Raw genomic sequence first — 25,371 nt, 5'->3', positions numbered from 1 at the left:
TTGGTTTCTTGTATTGATCCTCATTGTTTTAGTCTTTTGTGTATTGATCCTGAGTCCTATTCTCCCGGCTTCTTCGTCCATCCATGTTTTACTCTGCATGTGCTGTTTTGTGGAGGACAGTAATGCTCCGTCATCCGCAAAGTCCAGGTCGTCGAGTTTTGATGTTAGCTTCCAGCAGATTCCATTCTCTCCCTCTTTAACTGTTCTTCGCATTATCCAATCCATCACGAAAAAGAACAGAAATCAAGACATTTCACATCCTTGTTTGACACCGGTTTTAATGTTGAACCACTCGCATGTTTTACTCCTTGGTCTTCTACTGCGCACTGGAAGTCTTCATAAAATGTTTTCACCATTGTCACAATCTTCTCTGAAATTCCATATTTCTTCATAATCATCCACAGGCTTTCGTGGTGGACGGAGTCGAATCTACGAAGTTCATGAATAGTGTTGCTTGCCACTCGTTAACCTGTTCAAGTATGTTTCGCAGTATGAAGACTTGCTCTGTTGTTCCTCCACCCGTTCTGTACCCTGTTTGCTCCTTTCTCATTCTGCAGCCATTTCCTTTTCTTATGCGATCCACAATGACTCTTCCAACTATCTTTCCTACTACGGAGAGTAGTGTGATGCCTCTCATGTTCTTGCGTTCTTCGAGATTCCCTTTCTTTGCTAGTTTGATGATGAGCCCTTTCTTCCAGTTTGTTGGGATCTTCTCATGTTTCCATATTTTTCAAAAACAGTTGTTGTACTTTCTTTGTTGAGAATTCTATGTCTGCTTTTAACAGTTCAGCTGTGATGTTGTCGATCCCTGGTGCTTTTCCGTTCTGTGGCCTTTTTATTGCCTCTTTGACTTCCCTGGGTGTTGGTTCGGTTATTGTGATATCTTCAATTCTGTCGTTGAATTTCCATTCGTCCTCTTGAGTGATTGGGTTTGCTGGTTCTTCTTTATTCAAGATCTCCTTAAAACATACTTGCCAACCCTCCCGTTTTTAGCGGGAGACTCCCGGTATTCAGCGCCTCTCCCGATAACCTCCCGGCAGAAATTTTCTCCCGACAAACTCCCGGTATTCAGCCGGAGCTGGAGGCCACGCCCCCTCCAGCTCAATGCGGACCTGAGTGGGGACAGCCTGTTCTCGCGTCCGCTTTCCCACAATATAAACAGCTTGCCTGCCCAATGACGTCATAACATCTACGGCTTTTAGAGAGTAGAGTGCACAACTGCGCACACAACAAGGAGACGAAGCAGAAGAACGAGGAAGTTACAGACATGGCGACGCCGTCGACGAGCAAGATGAAGAAATACGCTTGCAAGTTCCAAAACGAATGGAAACAAGAATTTCAGTTCATCCAGGACAGTTCGAAGGGGAAGGGATATGTAATTATGTTGCCTGTACATTTAGTAGAACAGACTTCTCCATTGAACACGGTGGCCGAGTCATGAACGAAGGAGAAGTTAAACAGGACGATACTGCCATCTACTGGATAGCCCCCGGAACACTGAAATTCAAGTATTTATTTTATTTATATGTATGATAAAATAAATATATATATATATATATATATATATATATATATATATATATATATATATATATATATATATATATATATGTATATGTATGAAATACTTGATTTTCAGTGAATTCTAGCTATATATATATATATATATATATATATATTAGCTATATATATATATATATATATATATTAGCTAGAATTCACTGAAAATCAAGTATTTCATACATATACATATATATATATATATATATATATATATATATATATATATATATATATATATATATATATATATATATATATATATATATATATATATATATATATATATATATATATATATATATATATATATATATATGTATGAAATACTTGAGTTGGTGAATTCTAGCTGTAAATATACTCCCCTATTAACCACGCCCCCCGCCCCACCTCCCGGTATCGGAGGTCTCAAGGTTGGCAAGTATGCCTTAAAATGTTATGTCCATCTTGACTTTATTGCATCCCTTCCACTGATGAGGTTACCATTTTTGTCCAGCACTGCTGCGCTCTGTCTGGGCCTTTCGTTGCACAGTATCTTTGTGAGTCCATATAATGTCTTCATATGTTTTTTTTCTTGCAGCATCTTCAGCTTCACTAACGATGTTCTCCATCCATTTCCCTTTGTCTGCTTTTATGCTTCTCTTCACCTCTTTGTTCTTATTTGCGTACTTCTCTTTTAGCCGTTTTTTGATTCTTTCAGAACGAGTGCCAAGGATCGTCTTGTTTATGCTGTTTCTTTGTTCTACTAGGCTCCATGATTCTTCGCTAATCCATGGCTTACTCCTTTTCCGTGGTCTGCACAGGACTGCCTCGGCCACTAAGCTTTCTCCATTACTCTGAAGTCGCGTTCCACCTCTTCATCTTCCACTCTTTCCTGCTCCTCCTCCTCCAAGACTCGGTACCTATTTCTTAGACTGATGGTAAATGTCTTCAAGATGTTTTCGTTCCTCAGCTTTGCCGTTTCATACTTGACTCTGGCGCTTTTCTTCTCCTTGGGTTTTCTTTTAAGCCTCAGCCTTTATTGTTGTGCAAACTAAATAGTGGTCGCTTCCGATGTCTGCAGACAATACATGTCATTGTTTTTTGTATTTTTGGTCCAATATGGCTCTTTCAATGTTTTTGGGTTGCTAACCTCTGCCTTAACCGCTGCACACAAAAGAGTAATCATTTGTCAAAATTTGCCCTCCTACTGTGTTGCCTGTGCTTTTTGTTTTTCCTGATACACCGCATAGTTGCGCTCCTATAAAACCCCAATGTCGGACTGACTTGACATTTCATACAGCTCAATGATCTGTACAAAACAATTTACTGTAACATTAGGGTGTTCTTGCTCCATTGCCATAAAATTTAGTATGCAGCTTTAAGGGACTGACAAGCACACGTCTGTCAAATTTCGGCAAGATTGGTTGACAAATATGGGGACTTAGTGTGTGGGACTTAGCAATTAATAAGCCAGTAGTATTTGACTAATATAGATTGGGTGTTCAAAGTGCAGCCGGCGGCTAATATTTTTATTGGCCCGCGACACGTTCTAAAGACAATACAAACGGTCCGTGTACCTTCCGTTCATTCTATTTCCAATTCTGAAACGCAAATCAAAAAACAAAATTAGGGCCGTTTTTCGATTTTTATTATATGGCATATTTTAAAACTTAAACAAAAAAAAGGGTTGATTTTCATTAAAACATTGCCATAAAAAACTGTAGAATGGGTATTATAGTTGTTTATATGATATAGACCAGACCTGGGCAAAATACGGCTCGCGGGCCCCATTCGTACCAATTAAGACTTACAATCCGGCCCCCCGGACGTTCTACATAATTTTTATTAAACTTTTAACATCAAAACTGTAGCCACCATTATGATGTGCAGTGATGTTTATAAATGACCGTTAGTCTTGAACTATAGAAAGTATTTCAATGGTTGAAATCTGCGCTTTTGAGTGTTATAGGAGTTATTACGGTAATCTACGTCACAGCAGCTCAGACCAGGAACAAAGCGGGGTGGGCGGGGTTTGTTTTCAGAGCAGCCAGCCCCAAACGCGTGTGTCAGGAACAGATGCGGAAGCAAATTTTTTCGTGATAACATATCATATTGTAGGTGTTTATTACCCTTTGCATTCATATTTTGCTGTTTGTTACATTTTGTTGTGTTTTGCTTGATTGTAAAATATACACAACTATGGAGGAGCTGGTCTGGGAAGTAAAATATGTTCATATGTTGTTAATATTCAGTGTTTTATTGCTCATAGTTAATATTGTAAATCCCACTTTCTTTATTTTCATGTACATTTGGGGTGTCCCATTCAGTAAAAAACTGTAAAATTCCATTCTGTTTTTTTGAGGTGGTCTGTCATAACGTTTTTAGAATTCTATCGGACATTGTGACTTTTGGTATTAGTGTTCCTGGAAAAAAAGGGACCTAAACACACATACTGTACAGCAGATTTTTACAGCTAAATGTGTATATATCATTTATATACACATTGGCACCCCCAGACACATTTTTTCTCTTAATGTGGCCCCCGAGTCAAAATATTTGCCCAGCTCTGATATAGAGGTGTAGCACATTCTGATATCAATCCGTCCACTTTCTACCGTTTTTCCTTCTTGGGGTCGCAAAGGGTGCTGGAGCCTACATGGGCGGAAGGCGGGGCACACCCTGGACAAGTTGCCAACACAGATAGACAGACAACATTCACACTCATATTTACACACTAGGGCCAATTTAGTGTTGTCAATCAAACTATCCCCAGGTGCATGTCTTTGGAGGCGGGAGGGTACTCACACAGTCACAGGGAGAACATGCACACTCCTCGGCAGAAGCCTATCAGAAAGTATCCAATAACAAACGTGTCCGCATCATTCACTTTACTGCATCATGAGCTTAACATAATAGAATAATGTGGCTCGGCACCTGCAGCGATTTTTTTACTCATCAGAAATTCTAATTTCTTCAGTCCCACTCGAAAAGCTGCTGTCTTTATCTGCATGGCTCTTAAAGGACCCACTCCACCGCTGAGTTAATCTATCTTCTTGTCCAACCTTCCCGCGGGGGGAACCACTGTGTTTTTATTGCATCACGACGGTAGCCTCTTGAAAGCGCTCGTCCAATCTTGTTGATTGGCATCCTATAATATGCCGTGTAGTCCAGTGGCATTGGGAGCGGACACGTAAACAGAAGTGTTGTTCAATAGTAATTTAGCTTTCCTCTGTGATGAATAATCCATCGTGCATTGTTATGGGGGGACACACAGATGCTGTCGCCAAGCAGAAATGACAAACTACAAAAAGCACTGCCAGGCCCTACCACACAACAGTAAAAAAAAAAAAAAAGGCCTCATTCCAGACGGTGATCCGGATCGGCCCCAAATTCTAATCACTTGTTCGTTATCCCATTGTTGACATTTCCTGAAAGTTGATTCAAAATGTGGCAGTAACTTAATGAGCTATCTATAGCAGAATGAAATAAACGGCGTGAACCCTCTTGTCATTCGTCCACTGTCTTTGTCTCTGTGGATGGAGGCGCGGCCGGGAGCATAGACCAGACCTGGGCAAAATGCGGCCAAAAATTTTCAATCCGACCTGTCGGACGTTCTACATCATTTAGTTAGACCTTTAACATCAAAACTGTAGCCGCCATTATGATGTGCAGTGATGTTTTTAAATTACCGTTAGACTTGAACTATACAAAATCAATGGTCGAAATCTGCGCTTTTGAGCGTTATAGTAGTTCTTACGGTCATCTACGTCAGTGATGACCGTAATATAATAATAATAATAATAATAATAATAAACGTGAATCCACTGTGTACTCAGCCCATTACATACATACAAAATCACGTGGAAAAATATATCAATCAATGTTTATTTATATAGCCCTAAATCACAAGTGTCTCAAAGGGCTGCACAAGCCACAGCGACATCCTCGGTTCAGAGCCCACATAAGGGCAAGGAAAAACTCACAACCCAGTGGGATATCAATATGAATGACTACGAAGTGAAGTGAAGTGAAGTGTATTTATATAGCGCTTTTCTCTAGTGACTCAAAGCGCTTTTACATAGTAAAACCCAATATCTAAGTTACATTCAAACCAGTGTGGGTGGGCACTGGAAGCAGGTGGGTAAAGTGTCTTGCCCAAGGACACAACGGCAGTGACTAGGATGACGGAAGCGGGGATGAGAAACCTTGGAGAGGACCGCAGATGTGGGTGACCCCCCCCCCCCTCTAAGGCAGTATTTTTCAACCTTTTCTGAGCCAAGGCACATTTTTTTCATTGAAAAAATTCTGAGGCACACCACCAGCATAAAACATAAAAAAATGAAACTCAGTAGCCGATATTGACAATAAAAAAGTTGTTCTCGCAATTGTTGGATATGACTTTAAAACATAACCAAGCATGCATCAATATAGCTCTAGTCTCAAAGTAGGTGTACTGTCACCACCTGTCACATCACGCCGTGACATATTTTGAGTTTTTTGGTGTTTTCCCGTGTGTAGTGTTTTAGTTCTTGTCTTGCGCTCCTATTTTGGTGGCTTGTCCTCTTTTGTTGGTATTTTCCTGAAGCAGTTTCATGTCTTCCTTGAAGGCTATTCTCCACACCTGCTTTGTTTTCACAATCAAGACTTTTTAAGTTGTGCGGACGCTATCCTTCTTTGTGGGGACATCGCTGATTTTCATGTCATGTACGGATGTACTTTGTGGACGCAGTCTGCTCCACACGCTGTAAGTCTTTGCTGTCGTCCAGCATTCTCTTTTTGTTTACTTTGCAGCCAGTTCAGTTTTAGTTTCGTTTTGCATAGGCATCCCTAAGCTTCAATGCCTTTTCTTGGCGGCACTCGCCTTTTGTTTATTTTTGGTTTAAGTGTTAAAGACCTTCTTACCTGCACGCTGCCTCCCGCATATTGTGATCACGACAAACCATGTTCCCGACATCTACAAAGCAATTAGCTCCCGGCTGCCACCTACTGATATGGAAGAGTATTACATGGTTACTCTGCCGAGCTGTAGACAGCACCGACACTCAACAACGGCACATTTGCGGATTATAATTACTGGTTTGCCAAATATATTTTTAACCCAATTAGGTGTAATTACATAATCTCCCACGGCACACCAGACTGTATCTCACGGCACACTAGTGTGCTGCGGCACAGTGGTTGAAAAAAATTGCTCTACGGGAGACCGGATGCAATGGACGTCGAGTGGGTTTAGCATAATATTGTGAAAGTCCAGTCCATAGTGGATGACAGTCCATATAAATGACAAGAACCAGCAATTCCACACTACTTTCTTTATGAATGTTATTTTTCAACAGCTTGAAATAAAGTTGCCCGTTTGAACCGTCAGATAAGCCTCCTGCATGTTTGTGTGCCCCAGACTCTCAAGCTCTCCTCCTCTCCCCTACCCTCTCCCTCACCTCCCTCTGTTGGCGACCACTGTAACGCTCTCTGATTTTGGTTGCTATGGTAACGTTTACATGCCTTCAAAATAAGATGCAGATACAGCATTAAAAACGAATATAAAGTGCATGAGAAGTTTAACTCACCGTAACGCTAAATCAATAATAATTACCGTATTTTACGTATTTTACGTATAAGTCGCTCCGGAGTATAAGTCGCACCGGCCGAAAATGCATAATAAAGAAGGAAAAAAACATATATAAGATAGATCGATTGGTACCGGGCCGCACAATAAATAATTAGTTATTTCCGTTTCATTTATTATCTGAGACCGAACGATCTTTTATTTTCAAAAGTCTTCTTTATTTTGAAAAATGACTGGATTCTCTCGGTTATATCTTGGTCTCTTGAGCGCCAAAATTTTACACACACATAAGTGAATGCAAGGCATACTTGGTCAACAGCCATACAGGTCACACTGAGGGTGACCGTATAAACAACTTTAACACTGTTACAAATATGCGCCACACTGTGAACCCACACCAAACAAGAATGACAAACACAATTCGGGAGAACATCCGCACCGTAACACAACATAAACACAACAGAACAAATACCCAGAACCCCTTGCAGCACTAACTCTTCCGGGACGCTACAATATACACCCCCCGCTACTCCCTACCATGTCCCAAATTCCAAGCTGCTGTTTTGAGGCATGTTAAAAAAAACAATGCACTTTGTGACTTCAATAATAAATATGGCAGTGCCATGTTGGCATTTTTTTTCCTTAACTTGAGTTGATTTATTTTGGAAAACCTTGTTACATTGTTTAATGCATCCAGCGGGGCATCACAACAAAAGTAGGCACAATAATGTGTTAATTCCACGACTGTATATATCGTATCGGTTGATATCGGAATCGGTAATTAAGAGTTGGACAATATCGGAATATCGGCAAAAAAGCCATTATCGGACATCTCTAATTAAACGACAAGTTGTCTTGTATGTTCACTATTTTATTTAAGGACAAAATTGCATTAATAGACATATGTTAAATGACATTTTGTTAAAATAAAGCCAATAATTACATTTTTTGTGGTCCCCTTTATTTAGAAAAGTACCAAAATATTAGTATCGGGACAACACTAATTCACATACGGTATGTTTATAATATATTTAGGGAAATATGTCCCTGGACACATGAGGACTTTGAATATGACCAATGTATGATCCTGTAACTACTTGGTATCGGATTGATACCCAAATTTGTGGTATCATCCAAAACTAACTTAAAGTATCAAACGGAAGAATAAGGGATTATTACATTTTAACAGAAGTGTAGATAGAACATGAACAGAAAATGACCAGATATTAACAGTAAATGAACAAGTAGATTAATAATTCATTTTCTACCACTTGTCCTTAATAATTTTGACAAAATAATAGAATGAGAAATGACACAATATGTTACTGCATACATCAGCAGCTAAATTATGAGCCTTTGTTTGTTTACTTACTACTAAAAGACAAGTTGTCTTGTAAGTTCACTATTTTATTTAAGGACAAAATTTCAATAATAAACATATGTTTTATGTACCGTAAGATTTTTTTGTTAAAACAAAGCCAATAATGACACTTTTTGTGGTCCCCTTTATCTAGAAAAGTACAGAAATACTTTTGGTACCAGTACCAAAATATTAGTATTGGGACAACACTAATTCACACACATTGAGCACCTACTGGCAGAAATGTACATCGGCGCCTATGAGCGGGACATTTACCGCATTTTTCGTAGTATAAGTCGCTCCGGAGTAAAAGTCGCACCGGCCGAAAATGCATAATAAAGAAGGAAAAAAACACATAAGTCGCACTGGAGTATAAGTCGCATTTTGGGGGGAAATTTATTTGATAAAAGCCAACACCAAGAATAGACATTTGAAAGGCAATTTAAAATAAATAAAGAATAGTGAACAACAGGCTGAATAAGTGTACGTTATATGAGGCATAAATAAACAACTGAGAACGTGCCTGGTATGTTAACGTAACATATTATGGTAAGAGTCATTCAAATAACTATAACATATAGAACATGCTATACGTTTACCAAACAATCTGTCACTCCTAATCGCTAAATCCCATGAAATCTTATACGTCTAGTCTCTTACGTGAATGAGCTAAATAATATTATTTGATATTTTACGCTAATGTGTTTAATAATTTCACACATAAGTCGCTCCTGAGTATAAGTCGCACCCCCGGCCAAACTATGAAAACAACTGCGACTTATAGTCCGAAAAATACGGTATGTTTATAATATATTTAGGGAAATATGTCCCTGGACACATGAGGACTCTGAATATGACCAATGTATGATCCTGTAACTACTTGGTATCGGATTGATACCCAAATTTGTGGTATCATCCAAAACTAACAAAGTATCAAATGGAATAATAAGGGATTATTACATTTTAACAGAAGTGTAGATAGAACATGTTGAAACAGAAAATGACCAAATATTAACAGTAAATGAACAAGTAGATTAATAATTCATTTTCTACCACTTGTCCTTAATAATTTTGACAAAATAATAGAATGAGAAATGACACAATATGTTACTGCATACGTCAGCAGCTAAATTATGAGCCTTTGTTTGTTTACTTACTACTAAAAGACAAGTTGTCTTGTAAGTTCACTATTTTATTTAAGGACAAAATTTCAATAATAAACATATGTTTTATGTACCGTAAGATTTTTTTGTTAAAACAAAGCCAATAATGACACTTTTTGTGGTCCCCTTTATTTAGAAAAGTACAGAAATACTTTTGGTACCAGTACCAAAATATTAGTATCGGGACAACACTAATTCACACACATTGAGCACCTACTGGCAGAAATGTACATCGGCGCCTATGAGCGGGACATTTACCGCATTTTTCGTAGTATAAGTCGCTCCGGAGTAAAAGTCGCACCGGCCGAAAATGCATAATAAAGAAGGAAAAAAACATATATAAGTCGCACTGGAGTATAAGTCGCATTTTTGGGGGAAATTTATTTGATAAAAGCCAACACCAAGAATAGACATTTGAAAGGCAATTTAAAATAAATAAAGAATAGTGAACAACAGGCTGAATAAGTGTACGTTATATGAGGCATAAATAAACAACTGAGAACGTGCCTGGTATGTTAACGTAACATATTATGGTAAGAGTCATTCAAATAACTATAACATATAGAACATGCTATACGTTTACCAAACAATCTGTCACTCCTAATCGCTAAATCCCATGAAATCTTATACGTCTAGTCTCTTACGTGAATGAGCTAAATAATATTATTTGATATTTTACGCTAATTTGTTTAATAATTTCACACATAAGTCGCTCCTGAGTATAAGTCGCACCCTATGAAAACAACTGCGACTTATAGTCCGAAAAATACGGTAGTCACCAAAATCATTCAAATTTGCTAAGCAAAGGCGGTGTTATGAGGTGTCGTTTGAGCAGAACATCACAGACTGCAGCACAGCAACACGTAGAGATCACATTTCAAAGGTTCTGGCTCCTGCTTTGACTTCAACACAGCTGCAGCTGGGAGTGAATCAGATAGCGCCATTAAAGTTTAATTAACAGGCGGCAGAGGCACCACACTAACCTGATTAGATTAAAAAAAAACATTTAGATGCTTAAGTAGAGTCCGATGCTGCAGAGGAATTTTCCCACTTCAGCCTGTCAGAGTGGCTCCTTTCCAGCAAGGAATCAAAAAACAGGCTTATATCTCAATAGCCTCCTAAAGGCTTCAAGTGGTCATCTACACGTGCTGAGAGGGTCTCGGAAGGGGCTGGAAAAACACAAGCTTGACATATAGAGGCATTAAAGCAAGCCGGGGATGTTTGGAAACGAGACAATTAAACAAAAGGAGGACAAATGTAGAGAATAAGCATGGCGAGCGTCGCCATCACGCAGCCAAACTTTGGATATCTCCTCCGAAAATCTCCGCAGCCCCTTTTTTATGCCAAAGACAAACACAATGCAGCGTTGTAAACACGAACCCAACCTGGAGGAGGAGGATGCTGATGATGAAGGGGATGATACTCTCCCAAGCCGGCGCTGTCGCTATCTGACTCCGGTTGCTATCCGCTAAGAAACCCACCCTCGCCGACTTGTCGCACGCACGCTCACCTCACCCCACGTTCATTTTCCTGCGGGCAGGAGAGGAGGAAAGGATGAATTAGCACGAGGGGCGGGAGAAGAAGCTGCAGCGGTTCATACTTGAGGATGCTGGGTGGGGGTCGGGGGTGGTCCTCACTCAGCATACAATGCATGAAGTAATCAGCTGTCAGTGATGACGGAGCACCAATCACACGCGGGCGGAGGTTTCGTCGGACGTAAAAACAGGGCAAGCACATTGTGACTTTAATTACGCTAGTTCAGACCCAGGTGAACAAAACTGTTGCTATGGAAACGTTACCTGATGAGCCTACATCACTTACATGATATCATGTCGTGTATTGCATGTAACGTACTCGGAATGCATATAATTATGTAACAATTTAGCCTGTGGGAACATGCTGATTATAATATGAATTATGATATCGCTGTAATTAAGTTTTGCATCGTTATTACTGAGGGGTTGTGTGTGTTGGTAGAGTTATGCAAAAGTAGCAAACCCAACTGCAAAAAATTGTTTCTTTATTCTACAAAACCCAAAACCAGTGAAGTTGGCACGTTGTGTAAATGGTAAATAAAAACAGAATACAATGATTTGTAAATCCTTTTCAACCTATATTCAATTGAATAATAATAATAGATTTTATTTGTAAAAAGCACTTTACATTGAGTAAACAACCTCAAAGTGCTACAGTTTATAAAAAAATAAAAATTAAAAACCAGAACAGCCAAATAGCTAAAACTAGTATGCATATATCTAAAAAAAAAAAAAAAGGCTTTTTAAAAAATAATGGTTTTTAAGCCTTTTTTAAAAGCATCCACAGTCTGTGGTGCCCTCAGGTGGTCAGGGAGAGCGTTCCACAGACTGGGAGCGGCGGAGCAGAAAGCCCGGTCTCCCATTGTTTGTAGCTTTGTCCTCGGAGGTTGGAGGAGGTTAGCCTGTCCGGAGCGGAGGTGTCGTGTGGAGGATTTGGGGGTGAGTAGTTCTTTGAGCATACTTGCCAACCCTCCCGTTTTTAGCGAGGTATTCAGCGCCCCTCCCGACAACCTCCCGGCAGAGATTTTCTCCCGACAAACTCCCGGTATTCAGCCGGAGCTGGAGGCCACGCCCCCTCCAGCTCAATGCGGACCTGAGACTGAATGGGGACAGCCTGTTCTCACGTCCGCTTTCCCACAATATAAACAGCTTACCTAACAAATTCAAACAAATGGAAACAAGAATTTCAGTTCATCCAGGACAGTTCGAAGGGGAAGGTGTATGTTGCCTGTAAATATGTAGAACAGACTTCTCCATTGAACACGGTGGCCGAAATGATATACTCATCATGAACGGAGAAGTTAAACAGGACAATACTGCCATCTAATGGATAGCCACCGGAACACTGAAATTCAAGTATTTATTTTATGTAAATAAAATAAATAAATAAATATATATATATATATGTATATATATATATAGCTAGAATTCACTGAAAGTCAAGTATTTCATATATATATATATATATATATATATATATATATATGAAATATATATGAAATACTCGAGTTGGTGAATTCTAGATGTAAATAACCACGCCCCCAACCACGCCCCCCTCCCCCCCCCGATATTGGAGGTCTCAAGGTTGGCAAGTATGTCTTTGAGGTAGAGGGGGGCATTTTCATGGGGGCATGTCCCATGGAATAGACGGCAAAGACAGGATATTTAATGTTCGAACTGAGAATTTCAATTTCTTTTTGCAAATAATCATTAACTTAGAATTTAATGGCAGCAACACATTGCAAAAAAGTTGGCACATCGGCATTTTTACCACCTTTTTAACCAACACGTTTAGTAAGGAGTCCCATTCTTTTGTTGTCCAACAGTCCGGGGTCTCCGTTGTGGTATTTTCAATGGGAGACAGGTCTGGACTACAGGCAGGCCAGTCTAGTACCCACATTATTTTACTAGGAAGCCACGCTGTTGTAACACGTGCAGAATGTGGCTTGGCATTGTCTTGCTGAAATAAGCAGGGGCGTCCATGATAACATTGCTTGGATGGCAACATATGTTTCCCCAAAACCTGCATGTACCTTTCAGCATTAATGGTGCCTTCACAGATGTGTAAGTTACCATATAATTATGTAACAATTTAGCCTGTGGGAACATGCTGATTATAATATGAATAATGATATCGCTGTAATTAAGTTTTGCTGTTATCGTTATTACTGAGGGGTTGTGTGTGTTGGTAGAGTTATGCAAAAGTAGCAAACCGAACTGCAAAAACTGCAAATTAGTTTTTCTTTATTCTACAAAACCAGTGAAGTTGGCATGTTGTGTAAATCTTAAATAAAAACAGAATACAATGATTTGTAAATCCTTTTCAACCTATATTCAATTGAATAGACTGCAAAGACAAGATATTTAATGTACAAACTGAGAAATGCAAATAATCATTAACTTAGAATTTAATAGCAGCAACACATTCCAAAAAAGTTGTCACAGGGGCATGTTCACCACTGTGTTACATGGCCTTTCCTTTTAACAACACATTCAGTAAACGTTTGGGAACTGAGGAGACACATTTTTTAAGCTTCTCAGGTGGAATTATTTCCCAATCTTGCTTGATGTACAGCTTAAGTTGTTCAACAGTCCGGGGGTCTCCCTTGTGCTATTTTAGGCTTCATAATGCACCACACATTTTTAATGGGAGACAGGTCTGGACTACAGGCAGGCCAGTCTAGTACCCGCACTCTTTTACTATGAAGCCACGCTGTTGTAACATGTGGCTTGGCATTGTCTTGCTGAAATAAGCAGGGGCGTCCATGGTAACGTTGCTTGGATGGCAACATATGTTGCTCCAAAACCTGTATGTACCTTTCAGCATTAATGGTGCCTTCACAGATGTGTAAGTTACCCATGTCTTGGGCACTAATACACCCCCATACCATCACACGTGCTGGCTTTTCAACTTTGCGCCTAGAACAATCCAGATGGTTCTTTTCCTCTTCGGTCTGGAGGACACAACGTCCGCAGTTTCCTAAAAATTTTTTAAATGTGGACTCGTCAGACCACAGAACACTTTTCCACTTTGCATCAGTCCATCTTAGATGAGCTCGGGCCCAGGGAAGCCGGCGGTGTTTCTGGGTGTTGTTGATAAATGGCTTTGGCTTTACATAGTAGAGTTTTAACTTGCACTTACAGATGTAGTGACAAACTGTAGTTGCTGCCAGTTGTTTTCTGAAGTTTTCCTGAGCCCATGTGGTGATATCCTTTACACACTGATGTCGATTTTTGATGCAGTACCGCCTGAGGGCTCAAAAGTCACGGGCATTCAATGTTGGTTTTCGGCCTTTCTCCAGATTCTCTGAACCTTCTGATGATATTACAGACCTTAGATGGTGAAATCCCTAAATTCCTTGCAATAGCTGCTTGAGAAATGTTGTTCTTAAACTGTTGGACAATTTGCTCACGCATTTGTTGACAAAGTGGTGACCCTCGCCGCATCCTTGTTTGTGAATGACTGAGCATTTCATGGAAGCTGCTTTTACACCCAATCATGGCACCCACCTGTTCCCAATTAGCCTGTCCACCTGTGGGATGTTCCAAATAAGTGTTTGATGAGCATTCCTCAACTTTCTCAGTCTTTTTTTCCCACTTGTGCCAGCTTTTATGAAACATGTTGCAGGCATCAAATTCCAAATGAGCTAATATTTGCAAAAAAAATGACAAAGTTTACAAGTTTGAACGTTAAATATCTTGTCTTTGCAGTCTATTCAATTGAATATAAGTTGACAGGGATTTGCAAATCATTGTATTCTGTTTTTATTGACCATTTACACAACGTGCCAACTTCACTGGTTTTGGGTTTTGTAATATGCTGAGGTTCGTATTGAATGCAGGGCGTCGTGGTTTTTTTTTGTATAAAATTCTACTGAATCTTGTTTGAAGGACAACCATTCTTTCTTCCATCTTTGTGATTTGTACGCCTGCCTCTGTTACAAATTCCTTCTATTGCTCTGCCAACAAATGTGTCACACACACCTAAGAATGGCAACAACGTCACACTCTTGGTACAGTAATAACTTTCTATCCAGTACAGTCCATAACCAACACACTCCAACTGCCCAACACAATGCATTGACAATGTGCTCATCTAAAGCCCTTTATTCTCTACTGCAGGGGTGTCCAAACTTTTTCCACGGAAAAATGTAAGCATGCGGGGGCCATTTTGATATTTTTCATTTTCAAACCTTAACAAAATATATGGATTTTTTTTTTTATATGTTTAGGGCTCCGGGGGACCATAAAGGGTCTCAGTCATTAAAATGTAAAAAATAAGTCAAATTATTATTATTTTTTATTTAACGCTTACAGTAAATCTCTATATCAACTTCAGGTTGATATAAAGTAAAACAAAGACAACTTTGTTTTTTATAGTAAAACTGAAATATGCAGTATTCAGTAATTAGAGCCCTAAAAGATCAATAATGCAGGACACCATTGATTTTAATTCTTTAATATTTTTGAGTAATCACAGTGAAATGTTAAATAAAATCCTACTTAATATATTTGGGATCCAAAAGGTCCCCCACTCATAAAGTAATACATTTTTATTAGTTTTTTTTTAACTTTTCACACTTAAATTACGGGATCAACTTCAGATATATCTGTCGATTTTACGTTTGAACTATTATTTTGTTTGTTTTATGCTTGTTTGTCAAATAAAACGTTGATGTTTTTTTATGGCAACCACACAATATATGCACTATTTTTTCCACATAAAACATTTTAAAGTGATATTTTTTAAGTAATAATTCATTGTAACGTAGATTTTTAGTCTTTTTTTTTTTATTTTTTAGCAATGACAAAAAAAAGAAAAATAAACAAAGACAAAAGAAAAAAAACAGCCTGCATGGCAGCTTTGTGTCAACATTGCAACTTTTTCTTGTTAGATTTCACCTCATTCCACTTTTTTAAAATGTTTTTTTAAATGTTTGCAATATTATCAATTTTGCAATTTTTGACGGGAAAAAAATAACATTATGGAAAAAAAGAATATTTTTCCATGAAGTGATTTCTCCCAAAAAAATGTAAAACAAATAATTGTGCAAAGTCATTTCACGGAATACGTCGTTACAGGTGAACGTGGTTGTAATATTACAAGAATAAATTAAAAAATATTGATTTTAATTCTTTCATATTTTTTAATAATCACAGTGAAAAGTTAATTAAAATCCTACTAAATATATTTGGGATCCAAAAGGTCCCCAACTCATAAAGTGATACATTTTTATTTTTTATTTTTTTACTTTTAACACTTAAATTACGAGATCAACTTCAGATATATCTGTCGATTTTACGTTTGAACTATTATTTTGTTTGTTTTATGCTCTTTTGTCAAATAAAACTTTGATGTTTTTTTATGGCAACCACACAATATATGCAATATTTTTTCCACATAGAACATTTTAAAGTGATATTTTTAAAGTAATAATTCATTGTAACATAGATTTTTAGTCTTTTTTTTTTTTTTTTAGCAATGGCAAAAAAAAAGAAAAAGAAACAAAGACACAAGAAAAAAAAACAGCCTGCATGGCAGCTTTGTGTCAACATTGCAACTTTTTCTTGTTAGATTTCACCTCATTCCACTTTTTTTTAAATGTTTTTTAAAATTTTTGCAATATTATCAATTTTGCAATTTTTGCAGAATGTGTGGCGGGCCGGTAAACAATTAGCTGCGGGCCGCAAATGGCCCCCGGGCCGCACTTTGGACACCCCTGCTCTATTGGATGTGTCTTGGTGTGGGATGGAAGTATAATAATCTGACAAACTTGATTTGGGAATACCACTGGGTTGTGGTCCTTGTAGGGCAGGGGTCACCAACGTGGTGCCCGCGGGCACCAGGTAGCCCGTAAGGACCAGATGAGTAGCCCGCTGGCCTGTTCTAAAAATAGCTCAAATAGCAGCACTTACCAGTGAGCTGCCTCTATTTTTTAAATTGTATTTATTTACTAGCAAGCTGGTCTCGCTTTGCCCGACATTTTTAATTCTAAGAGAGACAAAACTCAAATAGAATTTGAAAATCCAAGAAAATATTTCACTTGTTTAAATAAATTCATACATTTTTTTACTTTGCTTCTTATAACTTTCAGAAAGACAATTTTAGAGAAAAAATACAACCCCTTTTAGGATTTTTAAGCAAATATACCTTTTTACCTTTTAAATTCCTTCCTCTTCTTTCCTGACAATTTAAATCAATGTTCAAGTAATTTTTTTTTTTATATTGTAAACAATAATAAATACATTTTAATTTAATTCTTAATTTTAGCTTCTGTTTTTTCGACGAAGAATATTTGTTAAATATTTCTTCAAACTTATGATTCAAATTCAAAAAAATCATTCTGGCAAATCTACAAAATCTGTAGAATCAAATTTAAATCTTATTTCAAAGTTTTTTGAATTTCTTTTAAAAATGTTGTTCTGGAAAATCTAGAAGAAATAATGATTTGTCTTTGTTAGAAATATAGCTTGGTCCAATTTGTTATATATTCTAACAAAGTGTAGATTGGATTTTAACCTATTTAAAACATGTCATCAAAATTCTAAAATTAATCTTAATCAGGAAAAATTACTAATGATGTCCCATAAATTATTTTTTAAATTTTTTTCAAAAAGATTCAAATTAGCTATTTTTTCTCTTCTTTTTTTTGGTTGAATTTTGAATTTTAAAGAGTCGAAATTGAAGATAAACTATGTTTCAAAATTTAATTGTAATTTTTTTCGTGTTTTCTCCTCTTTTAAACCGTTCAATTAAGTCTAAATATAATTAATTATTAATAATAACATAGAGTTAAAGGTAAATTGAGCAAATTGGCTATTTCTGGCAATTTATTTAAGTGTGTATCAAACTGGTAGCCCTTCGCATTAATCAGTACCCAAGAAGTAGCTCTTTGTTTCAAAAAGGTTGGTGACCCCTGTTGTAGGGTTTCCATGGCAACCAGAGCACGAGCAAAAAGGGTAGGCGGAAACACAACAACAAACAAAACAACAGACTGATTGACAACAGTGGCCTGGCCTGTCAACTTTATTGACATTTAACGAAGTAGCAGTGCGAAGAGTCGTGTGAATTATTGAACGGCAGCTTGAGGCTAACGAACCTCTGGCTCGGGCGCTAGCTACATTCTTCCTCGGCGCCGGCTAATCGAATACAAGACATCCATTTGGACTAGCGGCAAGGCTCAGCGTTTCTGAGAACGCTGAGCCTGTGGGCAAAGTGTGGGGAGAAACCATCGCGGTCATAATATGGTGAAGATTTGAAGAACTCGTGTACGCAATTTTTTGCCTGCAGAAACCGCAGAAGATAAGTTGTTGTTAACAAGCAACTGCTTGGGGAAAACTGTGAGAAGAAATGATTATAGTCACATGATTATGCGGATATGTAGCACTCGTGCAGGCGACTAAAGTGTACCGCAGGGGTGTCCAAAGTGCGGCCCGGGGGCCATTTGCGGCCCGCAGGTCATCTTTTAACGGCCCCACGGCACATTTTAAAAATACGATTGGAAAAAATTAAAAACATAAAAAAATGGTATAAAAGAGCAAACAGGTGAAATGTAACAAGAAAATGTTGCAATGTTTACTCTAATAACACAAAGCTGCCATGCAGGCTGTTTCTTTCTTTAAAATATAATAATGAATCAAAATCAATGTCATTATGTATATTATATATATTGACCTATTCAAGGCTCCAATTACGTCACATTAAAGATTTTACTTTGAGATATTTTTGGGGGAAAATGTCGCATATTTTGTGTTTGCCATATAAAAAAACTGAGCTGTTTTTTTTTAAAGAAGGGCCTAAAACGAAGAAACGAAAAACATAAACAACAATAAAATGTATAATTGGCGGATAGATCTGAAGTTGAGATTATTGTGTTAAAAGTAAACAGTAAAAAAAAAAGTATAATTTATTTTTTAACACTTTAATGAGTAGGACCCTTTTGGATTCCCAATAATGTTAGTGTGATTTGTTTTTAAGTGTCATTGCTCAAAAAATAATAATGAATTAAAATCAATGGTGTTATGAGTTATTGACCTTTTTAAGGCTCCAATTATTATATAATGTCAAATATTCCACTTAAAAATTTTTATTGGGTGAAAATATTGCATATTTTGTGTTTTTTCCATAAAAAACTGGGTTTTCTTTGACAAAAAGAGCATACAACTTAAATCTTTAAAAACGTTATATTGACAGATAGACCTAATGTTGATCTAGAGATTTAAAACTTGAATAATAATAATACTGAATAATGACACATTTTTTATATTTTTTTGACCAAAACCCTTTGGGGTACCCGGGATCAAGCTTGAGTGGAGGCTTAAATGTATATTTTTTATACATATATTGTATTGTTTTTTTTAAATAAAAAATATCAAAATATCCCGTGCTTGCTTTGATTTTTCAGTGTGCGGCCCTCAGTGGAAAAAGTTTGGACACCCCTTGTGTACCGTGTTTGTGTCAAAGCAAGTAATCTCATGGCTCCTGCTTGTGGCAAATGGTATGACGTATATTAGATTGACCATACGTCCTATTTTCCCCGGACATGTCCTCTTTTGCGGGGCTTCTTAAATGCCTCAAATGTCCGGCATTTTAAGTCAGGGTTGCGTGTATTTTCAATGTACGTCCAGGGTTAAGAAGGGGTTAAAATCAAAACAGAACGCAGCATTCGTGAGGGAGGGGCAGAGAGCGAGAGAGCAAGGGAGTGGATTGATTGTCACATATCTGCCAACCCTCCCGATTTTCCCGGGAGACTCCCGAATTTCAGTGCCCCTCCCGAAAATCTCCCGGGGCAACCAATCTCCCGAATTTCTGCCGATTTCCACCCAGACAACAATATTGGGGGCGTGCTTTAAAGGCACTGCCTTTTGCGTGCCGGCCCAGTCTCATAATATCTACGGCTCCCCACACACGCAGGAGAATGCAAGGCATACTTGGTCAACAGCCATACAGGTCACACTGAGGGTGACCGTATAAACAACTTTAACACTGTTACAAATATGCGCCACACTGTGAACCCACACCAAACAAGAATGACAAACACATTTCGGGAGAACATACGCACCGTAACCCAACATAAACACAACATAACAAATACCCAGAATCCCTTGCAATACTAACTACTTCCGGGACGCTACAATATAAACCCCCCGCTACACCCTACCCACACCCCACAACTAATGTTTTAAAGGGCCACTGCACATTCTAAAAATACTATTAAAATAAACACAAACATAACAAAAGTGAAATAAAAAAGCTTAAAGGTTAAATGTAATTTAAAAAAAAGTTGCAATGTTGACTAATAAAACTAAGCTGTTTTTTTTCTCTTTCAAACTGTCATTGCTCAAAACATAATATTGAATCAAAATCAATGTTATTATGAATTATTGACCTATACAAGGTTCCCATTACTTCACATCAAATATTCCAGTAAGAAAAATATTTTTGGTGGAAGATTTTGCAAATTTGGTAAATAAATAACCCACAAATTTATATTTTGTTTTCTTACTGTACCGAAAATAAACCGAACCGTGACCTCTAAACCGAGGTACGTACCGAACCGAAATCTTTGTGTACCGTTACACCCCTAATATATATATATATATATATATATATATATATATATATATATATATATATATATATATATATATATATATATATATATATATATATATATATATATATATATATATATATATATATATATATATATATCCTTATTTTTGAAGGAAAAGCACTGTACTTTTCAATGAAGATAACTTTAAACTAGTCTTAACTTTAAAGAAATACACTCTATGCATTGCTAATGTGGTAAATGACTATTCTAGCTGCAAATGTCTGGTTTTTGGTGCAATATCTACATAGGTGTATAGAGGCCCATTTCCAGCAACTATCACTCCAGTGTTCTAATGGTACAATGTGTTTGCTCATTGGCTCAGAAGGCTAATTGATGGTTAGAAAACCCTTGTGCAATCATGTTCACACATCTGAAAACAGTTTAGCTCGTTACAGAAGCTACAAAACTGACCTTCCTTTGAGCAGATTGAGTTTCTGGAGCATCACATTTGTGGGGTCAATTAAACACTCAAAATGGCCAGAAAAAGAGAACTTTCATCTGAAACTCGACAGTCTATTCTTGTTCATAGAAATGAAGGCTATTCCACAAAATTGTTTGGGTGACCCCAAACTTTTGAACGGTAGTGTGTGTATATATATAGTTATATATATAGTTATATATATATATATATATATATATATATATATATATATAGTTATATATATATATATATATATATATATATATATATATATATATATATATATATATATATATATATATATATATATATATATATATATATAACTATATATATATATATATATATATATATATATATATATAACTATATATATATATATATATATATATATATATAACTATATATATATATATAAACTATATATGTATATATATATATAACTATATATATAACTATATATATATATAGTTATATATATATATATATATATATATATATATATATATATATATTTATGTATATATATATATATATATAAACTATATATATATATATATATATATATATATATATATATATATAAACTATATATATATATAGTTACTGGTGCCACGTGTGAGTAAGAAAGAAATCATCATTGAGTCATATTATGATGCACATTTGGATCACTCGTGTAGCCAATTTTGTTTCCAATTGGAATGCTGTGTGTGTGTGTGTTCTTGTATCTCTACCCTTCTTGAGACAACAACAAGGAAAAGTACCTTCCATATGAGGAGGTGTGAACAAGTGATGACATAAATCATGGTCCCAATACGGAAAACCATTGCATCTAATAGAGAATGTCTCATTTGCACCCCTGGTGGTGAAATATATCAAAGTTAGGGTGGTCCCAAAAAGGAGGGATTTTTCAAATTGGCTGTGTGACGGTTTTAAAAGTGCTCCCCCTCTGGCCGACATATGTAATAACGAGTGTGTGTAAGAAATTGAAATGCGCCCCCTTTCGCCAAAATTAATGTAAAAAATATGTTTATATGTATTGTTGCGTTCGACCAGATGTTCCTCCAAGTGGGATGTAAAACGCTGGTCAGTCCCAAGTTCCTTAGATGACATATAACTGAACTCAAAGGTACCACCAAGCACAGAATAGGTATTTTGTAATTTATTGTCAAATATTTGAGAATAGAGACCAGCCTCGAACAACACATACAAATGCGTAGCCCAAGTTGATCTGGCATTCCAAAGGAAAAAGCAACTCTTTTCACACCAATCAACACTGATAAGAAGAGAGACTTGGGGGTTGTGTTCACATTCCTGATGGTTTACGACCCTGTCTAAACAGGCAATCTGAAGACAAAGAGAAACTGGTATACAGAGTATACATGGAAAAATATGAGCTGATTCAAACATGATTATGAATAAAGAAATAACTCTTAAACATATGCATTATCCACAATATATAGAGGCATACTGTAATAACTTTAAGTAAATAATGAAGATTAAAAAACAATTACAAACAAACAAACAAAAAAATCAACTAAAAGCTTACCTTTTATATATTTGCATAGTATGTATATATTATTAATGTTGTAAATACAAATCTTTATATATCTAGAAAGGGTGGTCCTAAAGAGGTAGGTATTTTTCGGAGGTCTCAAGAAGGCCACAAATACAAGAATGTGTGTGTGTGTGTCAACAAGCAGTTTCATAGCTCCTGCTTGTGGCAAACTGATAACAAAACAAAACAATATTGAGTGATTATGATGCAGATTTGTAACACTTGTGTAGCCAATTTCCGCTGTAGCACTCGTGTAATCAATTTTGGTCCTGGCTGAAGTACATATTGCATGTGTGTGTGTCAAATAGCAATCTAATAAAGCCTGTGACCAAACTACTGATGGTTTCATTACCTATTCTATCCAATCATTTGCAGTTGTTTTTTTCTCCGTTGGGCCACAAGAATGTGGAATATTGACGACTTCTCAGCTTTACTGTACAAATCAATCAAGCCAGGCAAAGGGCAAGCTTTGCATTCAGATTATTTCCCCCACGCGGACGATGCTGCGGATTAATGGCAGCCTCGGAGGAAATTAAAGGCCTACTGAAATGAAATTTTCTTATTTAAACGGGGTTAGCAGATCCATTCTATGTTATACTTGATCATTTCGCGATATTGCCATATTTTTGCTGAAAGGATTTAGTAGAGAACATCGACGATAAAGTTCGCAACTTTTGGTCGCTGATAAAAAAAAGCCTTTCCTGTACCGGAAGTAGCATGACGTGGCAGGTTGAAAGGCTCCTCACATTTCCCCATTGTTTACACCAACAGCGAGAGCGATTCGGACCGAGAAAGCGACGATTACCCCATTAATTTGAGCCAGGATGAAAGATTCGTGGATGAGGAACGTGAGAGTGAAGGACTAGAGTGCAGTGCAGGATGTATCTTTTTTCGCTCTGACCGTAACTTAGGTACAAGCTGGCTTATTGGATTCCACACTCTCTCCTTTTTCTATTGTGGATCACGGATTTGTATTTTAAACCACCTCCGATACTATATCCTCTTGAAAATGAGAGTCGAGAACGCGAAATGGACATTCACAGTGACTTTGAACTCCACGACAATACATCGGTGAAGCACTTTAGCTAACGTGATAGCATTGTGCTTAACTGCATATAGAAACAGACGAAAGAAGCCCCTGACTGGAAGGATAGACAGAAGATCAACAATACTACCAAACTCTGGACCTGTAACTACACGGTTAATGCTGTACCGCCTGGCAAAGCCTAGCAATGCTGTTGCTAACGACGCCATTGAAGCTAACTTAGCTACAGGACCTCGATAGAGCTATGCTAAAAACATTAGCTCTCCACCTACGCCAGCCCTCATCTGCTCATCAACACCCGTGCTCACCTGCGTTCCAGCGATCGACGGCGCGACGAAGGACTTCACCCGATCATCGATGCGGTCGGCGGCTAGTGTCGGATAGCGCGTCTGCTATCCAAGTCAAAGTCCTCCTGGTTGTGTTGCTGCAGCCAGCCGCTAATACACCGATCCCACCTACAACTTTCTTCTTTATTAAACAAATTGCAAAAGATTCACCAACACAGATGTCCAGAATACTGTGGAATTTTGCGATGAAAACAGAGCTTTTTGTATTGGGATACAATGTGTCCCAATACTTCCGCTTCAACCATTGACGTCACGCGCATACGTCATCATACATAGACGTTTTCAACCGGAAATTTAAAATTGCACTTTATAAGTAAACCCGGCCGTATTGGCATGTGTTGCAATGTTAAGATTTCATCATTGCTATATAAACTATCAGACTGCGTGGTCGCTAGTAGTGGCTTTCAGTATGCCTTTAAAGATGCGACTCATGTGAAGACGTCCGAGCATAATTAGCGACAGTGGCCTACAAACCTCAAAGAAATAGCGACTGTAACTGTAGTAGATTTCCAGCGTTTGCATCCACGCTCTACCCACATTCTTACAGCCAAGTGTGGCGATGATTAACAATCACAATTCACCTTAAAACATTCACATTTTGCACCATGAGATGTGTGCTGTAACACAGGCATGGGTTACAGTCTACAAGTTTTGTCTGTAAAATACATATTTTTTATTAGCATTTATGTAATCTAGTATGTGCATTCCATTATTAACAAGCAATTAACAAGTTCCGCATGCAGGACAGGCGCCACGGCGGTGAGCTGTCAGGGTACCACCTCAGGGAGAAACCATATTGATGCGCAATTAGTCCCACCGCCATGCCAGCCAGCCAGCCAGCGCCCATTGGAACCACTCGATGCCTTGCTCTTTGCACACTAATGAAACTGGCTTTTTTTTGTGTGTTAATTATATGACTTGATTCTAACGCACCAGTGGGGGCTTTCACACCCCCGCATTGGAAAAGGGCAAAAGAATGTCACTAGCCGAATGTAGTCAGACTCTGTAATCTGACAATGGCGGCCAACATAAAGGCACTAAAAGCTATGAAATCTAATTGTTATGTTGGCAGATCATTTGGCTTATTTTTATGAATACACACACAAGTGTAAGTTCTAATGGCTTTTAGCTCATTGGTTAACACGACAGAACTCTCAACCAGCTGGGATTTGTGGACGTGTGTCTGAGCTGGAAATTGTCAGGTTCAAACACTGATG

This window comes from Entelurus aequoreus, linkage group LG06, assembly GCF_033978785.1.
Source record: "Entelurus aequoreus isolate RoL-2023_Sb linkage group LG06, RoL_Eaeq_v1.1, whole genome shotgun sequence".
NCBI lineage: Eukaryota > Metazoa > Chordata > Actinopteri > Syngnathiformes > Syngnathidae > Entelurus > Entelurus aequoreus.
This window is presented reverse-complemented; position numbering follows the sequence as displayed.